Raw genomic sequence first — 8,674 nt, forward strand, 5'->3', positions numbered from 1 at the left:
TCCCTTTACAAAAATTATGAATATGCAAGTCATCATAATACAATTCTTTAGGAGGACATGATATTTTGATTTCTTTCTAAGTTCATGGGTTCTTGTGAAGTTTCCTCGCTATTATTATTGTCATGTTCAGTAAATTCATTGTCACTATCACAACCACAACAACAAAATAGACTTTTAGCGGCGTTTTTTTAGGCCTTTAGCGACGCTTTTAAGCGCCACTAAAAGTATTAGCGGCGCTTTCATGAGCGCCACAAAAAGTGCCGCTATAATTTAGCGACGTTTATGTGAAAAAACGCCGCTAAATATCATAACCTTTAGCAGTGCTTTTATCACAAATGTCGCTAAAGACCTTGACCTTTAGCGGTGCTTTTGTCACAAATGTCGCTAAAGATCATGACCTTTAGCGGCGCTTTTTATCACAAACACCGCTAAAGAACCAACCTTTAGCGATGTTTCTCGCAAAAACGCCGCAAAAAAATAACATTTAAAAAAATTATTTTAATCAAATAATATTTATTTTATGATAAATATTATATTATGTTTTATTTTTTAAATTTGAACTTTAAATATACTTTTAAGGATAAATAAAAAAATATTATTTAAATTAAATTTTATATGGAAATGATAAAAGAAGGCAAATAAAGGAAGCTTAAATAATAAAAATTAATAAAAGTGAGAAAACGTAAATAGTAAATAATTAATAAAAATTAAAAATTGTATACCTCGAAATTTAGGTAAAATCAACACCAATGCAATGCAAGCCATTGTTGAGTCTAATACAAGTGAAGAAACTAAGATCCTAAGAAGAGAATCTTATTTTACTAATAGCAGTAAATGCAACTGACAAGAAATATTCATACTTTGTCCAGTATTTATATCGAAAAATCAGATCAGAAGAAGCAATCTCTTTGCACACCATTTCAATTCCTAGTAAGGCCTTCGAAAGTAGTTGATGAAAGCCAGCATACACATCCGATCAATCAACTTTCAGTTTCAGAATTTCCTTGGCGGTCCTTAAACGAAAATAGGCCATGTGTTCCTACATAAGCATGGAAAAATCCAACTCAGTTCAAAGACAAATAACCAGATATCGGGTTTCAAACGAATGAATGTGCATGTGAGAGTATCTCCAATATATACTTCTGCCTTTTGTCATATATTTAGGCAGATGGACAACAGATTTTAGATCCCAACAACTACTGCCCTGAGTACTAGAGTTTAATCACAGAAAAATCAAAATAAAACATGAACTACAAGGATAAAAAATTGTTCCATGGACTTACCTGCTCAAAACAAAGACTTAAGCCTCTGCTATAGAAGTCGATATATTTTAACATAAACATGCCACAATCAAACCTGTACATAGAGAAAATTGTTTAGGGGGAACAATTCAAATTCTAACACAAAAGGCATATGACACCACGAAACTAGCAGTGTAAATTAATAATTGAATTCACCAAATATTTGGACCAATTGCAATAAATAGTTAGTATAAAAAGACTTAGATACCTATAAAGCTACCTCACAATCAATTACTACACAATATAAGTTATTTTGTTTAAGAAATAAGCTTATGAAGAACAAGTACTTCGAGTACTGCTCTCTAAAGTGTATTGCAACAGATACTAGAATATGCACCCATTCTTCTGTGCAGGAAGATCTTCAACAAATTCTTGTTCCAAGAACTTATATCAATGTCCTTCCCACTTTTTTCCTTTACTTCTTCAACAAAGTACTTTTCCTAGCACATTGCAACCAATATTAAACAAGTTCAGCAGAAGTGCCAAAAAAATATCATATGAACTTTGTTTAGGATGATATTTCTTATAGAGGTTAAGAGTGGGAACTGTGGGCTTCAAGCCAAGGCAACTATTAATGTGAGAAAGATAAGAATGATTTACAGCATAAAGTAGTGGAAAAATGAGTCTAGTACCTAACAGGATCTTAAATTCCAAATCTTCTAACATTTAAACTACCTAATAACCTTTGGATCAATCAATTAAATGCATCGAAATAATATGAAACCTAAAGAGAAAAAAAATATCATACTAGTGCTCTCAGCACATTAGGATCTCTTCCTTTTAGTGAATCAAGATATAGGAACTTCTGATCTTTCTTATTGATAACTGCCAAACACCAATGTCTGTCTTTGTGTATGGGGACAGATATCTGAGCAAAATGGAATAATCGATACAAGGAAGAATAAATAAATCATGCAAAACAAATGATTGATTCAAAGTGTTAAGATAAATACTTACTTTATCACAGTCCAATAGGCAGTAACCCACCTTCCTTTGTGAAGTCCATCTTTTGATAGCTCTATAATTATAGCCACTCTCCAGATTTACTAACTGAGCATCATAATTTAGAAATGAAAAAGTAGTTTAGAAAATGATAATTACAAAGACTTACATGAACAAGCAAAGTAAAGTATGGGAAACTGAAGGTAGAAGCAAGCAACTACCTTTTTATAGAAGAAGGTATTGAAGAAATGGCTTAACTTTACTTTCTTGGCATGCATTAATGACATTTTTTGCACCTGAAATTATTACTAACACAATGTTATGATTTTAAAATATAGTATATAGTTATAAATCTCATCAAAAGAGGCAAACAAGAAAGGCCCTTTACCTTGAACGATGATCATGTAGCAATTACTGAAATCATGTATGTCTAAATCAGTCGGTTCCATGTAAAATACAACATCTGCACCTGTAGTTACTGCAAGAGTTGTATTGTCAGAACGAGCCAATTAATAGAATGTTATTACTATAAATAGAATTAACTAGGCTCAAAGTGTTTCATAAAGGCACGCATGCAAAACCCCTAAGAATGTCGACTATAATAACTACCTGCTAGAAAGACCTGGTTCTCTGATCTTTGCAGATTCCAATCCTACCGATGATCGCAAAGGTTTAGCATTGCTGATATAGTAGGTCAGTCATTAAGCATTAGCCAGCCAAACTTAAAATCCTTTATGACCAACACTAAAAGTACTCAGTAACTACTTGAGTAGCCAACAACATACCATTTTTGACATTTCTACTCTTGTACAGGCTTTTAGGCAGTAGCTGGAGCCTATAGGAGAGTGTGTATAATCTATAACCAAAATAAAATTTGTTTGCATTTTGCACCGTATGCTTCTCTTGTCTCTTTCTAAACAAGTTTGTATATCTATATCATTCTTAGAACTTACTGAATTTGTGTTAAGAGTCTAAGTAACACTAAATTACTTAAAAGTTCAAACAAAATAGTAATAAAAAATTAAAAATATGCAAGAAAAGATATTTTTATGTCTTGTATTATTTTTTTCTCAATGTTTTTCTTTAAAAAAAGAACTAGTCATCAACTCATCAAGTAGCTTCTTATGCACTGGCAGTGGGTACCTTCATTTTTCTTTTACAAATTATTTTTCTTTAAAAAAAAAACTAGCCATCAACTCATCAAGAACTTGCCGGAGGTCGGTACATCAATTCAAAAACACCTAAATTGCTAGAACAATCGAATAAGCAATAATGCAAATGTCAACAACAAATAAAACAACAATATTTGAGGAAAAAATCCATCAAATGTGCGCCGGTAAACCTAGTTGAAATTTCAGAACTAGAATACTATTAAAGTCCCAGTTTACTAATGCAAATGAAACAAAACGTAACCAATTAGCCACGCAAAACCTCAAAATCAAATATGCAATTGAACAAAATATATGACAACACTCACACACACATATATGACAATCCAATATGCAATTGAACAAAAGGATGTAGAAACAAAAATGACATTATTTTGTTTGTAATGGCTGCATCAGAGAGAGTGAGGTCCATGACATAATAATAGTATGCAAGCAAGCCATTTGGTGCCGACCAGGTGCCCAATCAACTTTATCCGAGTGGCACTTGGATGTTTCACATGCATGCTTTTTCATGCCTTTGTTACTCCATCACTTTGATTTATTACATGCTTCGCTTCAAAGCATGTCAATTGCACCATATTTGGAACTCAACAAACTTATTTAACTGGAAGACAAATTATCGCTGTTCCGACACATTACCGTGTAACTTGTGTACAGACACCCGGGTAAGGTTTTCAGGGTCTCTACTGTATCCCAATGCTACAGAGATGATATGCGATGAAACACACTCTCCTAGTTAGATCACCAAACCATAGACATGAATTGAAGAGCCGGTAACAGCAAACTGCAAAGCGCAGGAAGGGGTTCGTTGAGGCACTCTCGAAATTTGGTATAAACAAAAGGGTGTTTTTTTGTTAAACGTTTGCGGCGGGGATAGCCATTGGAGAGCAGAAGAAGAACGGGAAGTAGAAAAAACGATGAAGAAGGAGTTCAAAATATCGTCGTCTGGTAGCGAGATGGAAAGCTGGGTTCCTTTGATAGGGTCAGGTGAAGAGGAAAGAGAGAAAGGGAGAGGGGAAAGGGCAATAGGAGAAAGGACTTGATGAATGGAAAGGGAATGGGTATCAAAAGAAAGTTCAAAACATTGTCGGCCATGGGAAGATTAGGGATTTCACGGGGAAAATTTTGGGTAAAATGGCATGATTTTTTTTAAGTAAAATGAAATGCCACAAAAAATCTTTATTTTGTAGAAATTATTAGTTAAGTGATTTTATAAAATATTTATTTTTTATTATAAATTAAATTTTTATTAGAAATTATTTTGTAGAAATTATTAGTTAAGAGATTTTATAAAATATTCATTTTCGATCTAATCTCCATTTTATTAGAGATATTTCTTCCTAACTAAAATATAACTATTTTGCTAGATGCTCAATATGGAATGATTTTAGTTTTTGTATTTCATTTTTATTTGTTATAATTTGGTCCTATCCAAAATAGATACTTACCTATCCATATCAATCTGTTACATTAATTTATTTATTTATCAATTTCTTTTAAATCTAATATTTAAATATATCAAATGGTTTCAATCATTTAATCTAAATTTAGATTAAATATTTTTAAATATATAAACATTAATTAATTGTATAAAATTTTATTATTTAACAAATCTAAAGTAAACCTTAAATCCTAAACCATTTAATATATATAAATTTGATCTATTATCTCTTAAATAATTTAAACTATAATCATAATTTTAATATATTAAAATTAATATTATCTCTTTTACAATTATATAAGAAATTATTTAATATATAAATTAAAAAACACCAATTAATCTAAACCCTAAACCCCTAACCCCCTCTTTTATAATTATATAAGAACTTAATTAATATATAAATTAAAAAATACTAATTAATCTAAACCTTAAACCCTAACCCGACCCCAAATCTCTAAACTCTAAATCACTAACTCTTAACCTCTAACCTCTAACCTCTAATCCCTAACCCCTAACCCCTAACCCCTAACTACTAACCCCTAAACTTTATTTAATATATAAATTAAAAATCAATCAGTTATGTACCCAAAAAATTTTAAAATTATTTTAAATAATAGTATTTTAATTTTTTCCATTTTTAACAAATATTTTTCTATGTTTTTTATTTCAAATTATTTCTAAAAACGCTGCTAAAGCCCCGAGCATTAGTGGCGCTTCTTGGAAAACGCTGCTAAAGCCTCGAGCATTAGCGGCGCTCTTTCAAAAACGTCGCTAAATCCCGAGCATTAGCGGCGCTTTTTCAAAATCGTCGCTAAATCCTCGAGCATTAGCGCCGCTTTTTAAAAAACACCGCTAAAGCCCCAAAAGATCAGAAAACGATGCCGTTGTGCTTAGGTTTTTTGCGGCGTTTTTCCAAAAAATGCCGCTAATGCTCATTTTTAGGAAAGCGCCGCTAATGCTCGATCTTTAGCGGCGTTTTATGTAAAGCGCCCCTAATGCTCGATCTTTAGCAGTGTTTTATGTAAAGCGCCGCTAATGCTCGATTTTTAGCGGCGTTTTTTATTCAAACGCCACTAAAAATGCCGCTAAAAGCCTGTTTTGGTGTAGTGAACTTTCAAGTGGTTCATCTTTAACATCCAATTCAACATCGTCTTTAGAATAAGGTGCAATGTTAGATCTAAACTTAACAATAGGCATAAAATCACACTGACGTTCTTCTTTTGACGGGTATTTAATCGAACGTCAAAAACTTTGATGACCTCTTTTACTACACCAAAACATTCAATTTCTTGAGGTCTAGTTCTTTGTGAAAAATAAGTACCTTAAATGAGTCTTTAGGGTCTAGACTTAACAAAACCACACTTACTTTCTTTTTTAAGTGGGTAGTGGATCGGATATTGGGAACCTCTCTGATCTTTTGAACGACACCAATGACATTCAATCACTCCACCTCCAAATTTGGATGTTTTTCGAAAAGTAAGTATCAAGGGTAAGTTTTTGGGTGTTCTTTGTTTTCAATTGTAATAAGGATCTGGATCCTATTTACGCTAAAAAAAAGTGATAAAAGACTTTAGTTGGACCAAAGAAGTTTGTCCAAATCGGAACAATGGTTAGTTCGGTCTAGCTTAGACAACCATGGATATCCATATTTCATATTTTCATATTGTTTATTTTAAATATTATTAGTTTATAATTGTTTTTTTAACTTACTAGATTTCCAAATGAAATAATTACAAATATTAGCTTATTGAAATGATGCACTGAAAATGCTAACATTTTGAGAGGCTTCGAAATTTTAAAATTCATTATCCAAACACATGGTTTGCTCGATAAAAGTCAAGGCCTGTGACACAATCATATTATTATAGATATCAAGGCACTTCATATAATTTCAATAGAATATATCACGGCTAACAATTGAAATATATTAGGGTAAATATTACTTGAACAAAAATCATAACAACATAATCTCAAACTTAATATACAACATTTTAAGTATCTTATTTGAGCATATTTGAAAAGGTTTAGATTTTATTTGAGCATTTAGCCTGTTAATAGTTTATAATGTTGGTACATAATAGTATTTTATTATTTAAAAAAGTCTAACTAATTATAATTATTAACGAATAGATGTGTTGTAAAGAGATAACTTTTTTTACGTAAAATTATCATATAAAGACATAATTTTAAATAAAATTACTTATAAAACAACACAACTCTATAAGGTGTACTTTTTTTTTTTTACAATACTCTATAAGGTGTATTGGATGTCTATATAAAGGACTTTTCTACTAATCATTTTCACTATTGTGTTTGGAGTGTTGAAGGCAGGGCCAACCCTGGGGCACAAAGATAAAAAGGGCTCAAAAATTTTTTTATTTCATTAATTATAAAAGGGCCTCAGAAGATAAAATTATCTTTAAAATAATATTTATTTCAGATAAAAAGATTCTTAAATATTATTTGTTGTTTAATATAAATAATAAATTTTTAGTTGGGTAATTTTTCTGTCCAATATTAATGGAGTAAAAAACTCAACAAGCAGATCTAAACTAATGCCCAGTGTTTTTTTAATTATTATTTTATTATACTCTAAAAACAAATGACATCAATCTAGATAGAAGTTTTTTACTCCACTAACAATATATAAAATAACTATCTTTTTTAATAAATTCACAATTGAGGTTGGATTAATTCATCATATAGTTAAATAAATTTCTTATATAATAATAGTATGAATTAAATATTTTTTTTCTTACTTGAATACAAAATTTATATTTTTTTGACGCATTAAAATTGAAAATTATGATTTATTGTGATAATCATCACGTCATATCCACTTATAATTGGTTTTTTTTATATAAAAGTCTAAAAAACAAATCTAATCTACTGGATTTACGATGACCTAGGTATAACTAAAATAGATACTATATATATAATAGCTTAAAATGTGCTTTTAAATCCTTATACTTTTTGTATATTTGAAATTTAATCTTTTTATTTTTCATGTTTTAAAATTCGGGTTCAATTGTTAACTCTTTTCAATTTTTCTAATAAGTTCACTAATATGATATTTTAAAATAAAAAAGATACTCACTTAATAGTCATGTATAACATTACACATTAGACCAAAATTCAAGTGTAATTTTGAGTTTTGTCCATGTTATTAGTAGTAACTAATTTTAAAACAAAAAATCGAGAATGATTTTTTTTTTGGAAAACATTAATGTTGATATTATCATTAATGATTTTGCATCTCAAAATGTTCGTAGAACCAATTTTTTTTATGATTTTTTGTGTTTTTGTAGTTGATGACATATGAGTAGATTAAATGAAAAATATATATTTTTTAATTTTGTTAGAAAAATATATTATTCACTTAATGTCATAAAATGTATTATTTTAACGAAATTACTAGTATACGATTTTATTTTATTGTATTATATTTTATAATTTTTTAAAAGGTTTCGATTTATTGCTTCACCTAAAATATCATGAATGGGCTGGTTGAAGGCTTTGTTGTATTTATATGCCTCAAAGGTATTATATTTTAGTTATATTATGTCATTTTTCTTGTTTAATTTCCCTAATTTTTTCTAACATGATCTATATATGTCTTTGAATCGGTAAATCAAGTTATAGAGCTATACTAACCCTAAACCTTAAATTTGAATAAATTTAAAGATATATCACATTCAATGAGACTTAAATTAAAATAAATTTGGGGATAACTTCTCTCTATTTGCAAAAGTTAAAACTTGAATTTAAAATCTCAAACATCTCTTGAATTCAACCATACCATTAAACCAAGATCCCATTAG

The 8,674-nt window shown here is 29.8% G+C and overlaps 1 long non-coding RNA gene across 5 annotated transcripts; it reads right to left on the reverse strand.

Annotated features, from left to right (window-relative positions):
- Nucleotides 1-697: 697 nt before the first annotated feature.
- LOC107916216 (uncharacterized) lies at nt 698-4,562 on the reverse strand. Of its 5 annotated transcripts, XR_005919746.1 has the most exons (8): nt 4,052-4,556; nt 2,853-2,924; nt 2,632-2,721; nt 2,465-2,539; nt 2,259-2,351; nt 2,050-2,169; nt 1,284-1,356; nt 698-1,039 (listed from the first exon to the last, which is right to left on the reverse strand). It is a non-coding gene; the product is annotated as an uncharacterized lncRNA (long non-coding RNA). The 5 variants fall into 5 exon arrangements; XR_001689426.2 differs by lacking the exon at nt 2,050-2,169 and having other exon boundaries at nt 4,052-4,562; XR_001689425.2 differs by having other exon boundaries at nt 2,853-4,555.
- Between the last annotated feature and the right edge of the window lie 4,112 nt (nt 4,563-8,674).

This window comes from Gossypium hirsutum, chromosome D10 (genome assembly GCF_007990345.1).
Source record: "Gossypium hirsutum isolate 1008001.06 chromosome D10, Gossypium_hirsutum_v2.1, whole genome shotgun sequence".
Classification (NCBI taxonomy): Eukaryota; Viridiplantae; Streptophyta; class Magnoliopsida; order Malvales; family Malvaceae; genus Gossypium; species Gossypium hirsutum.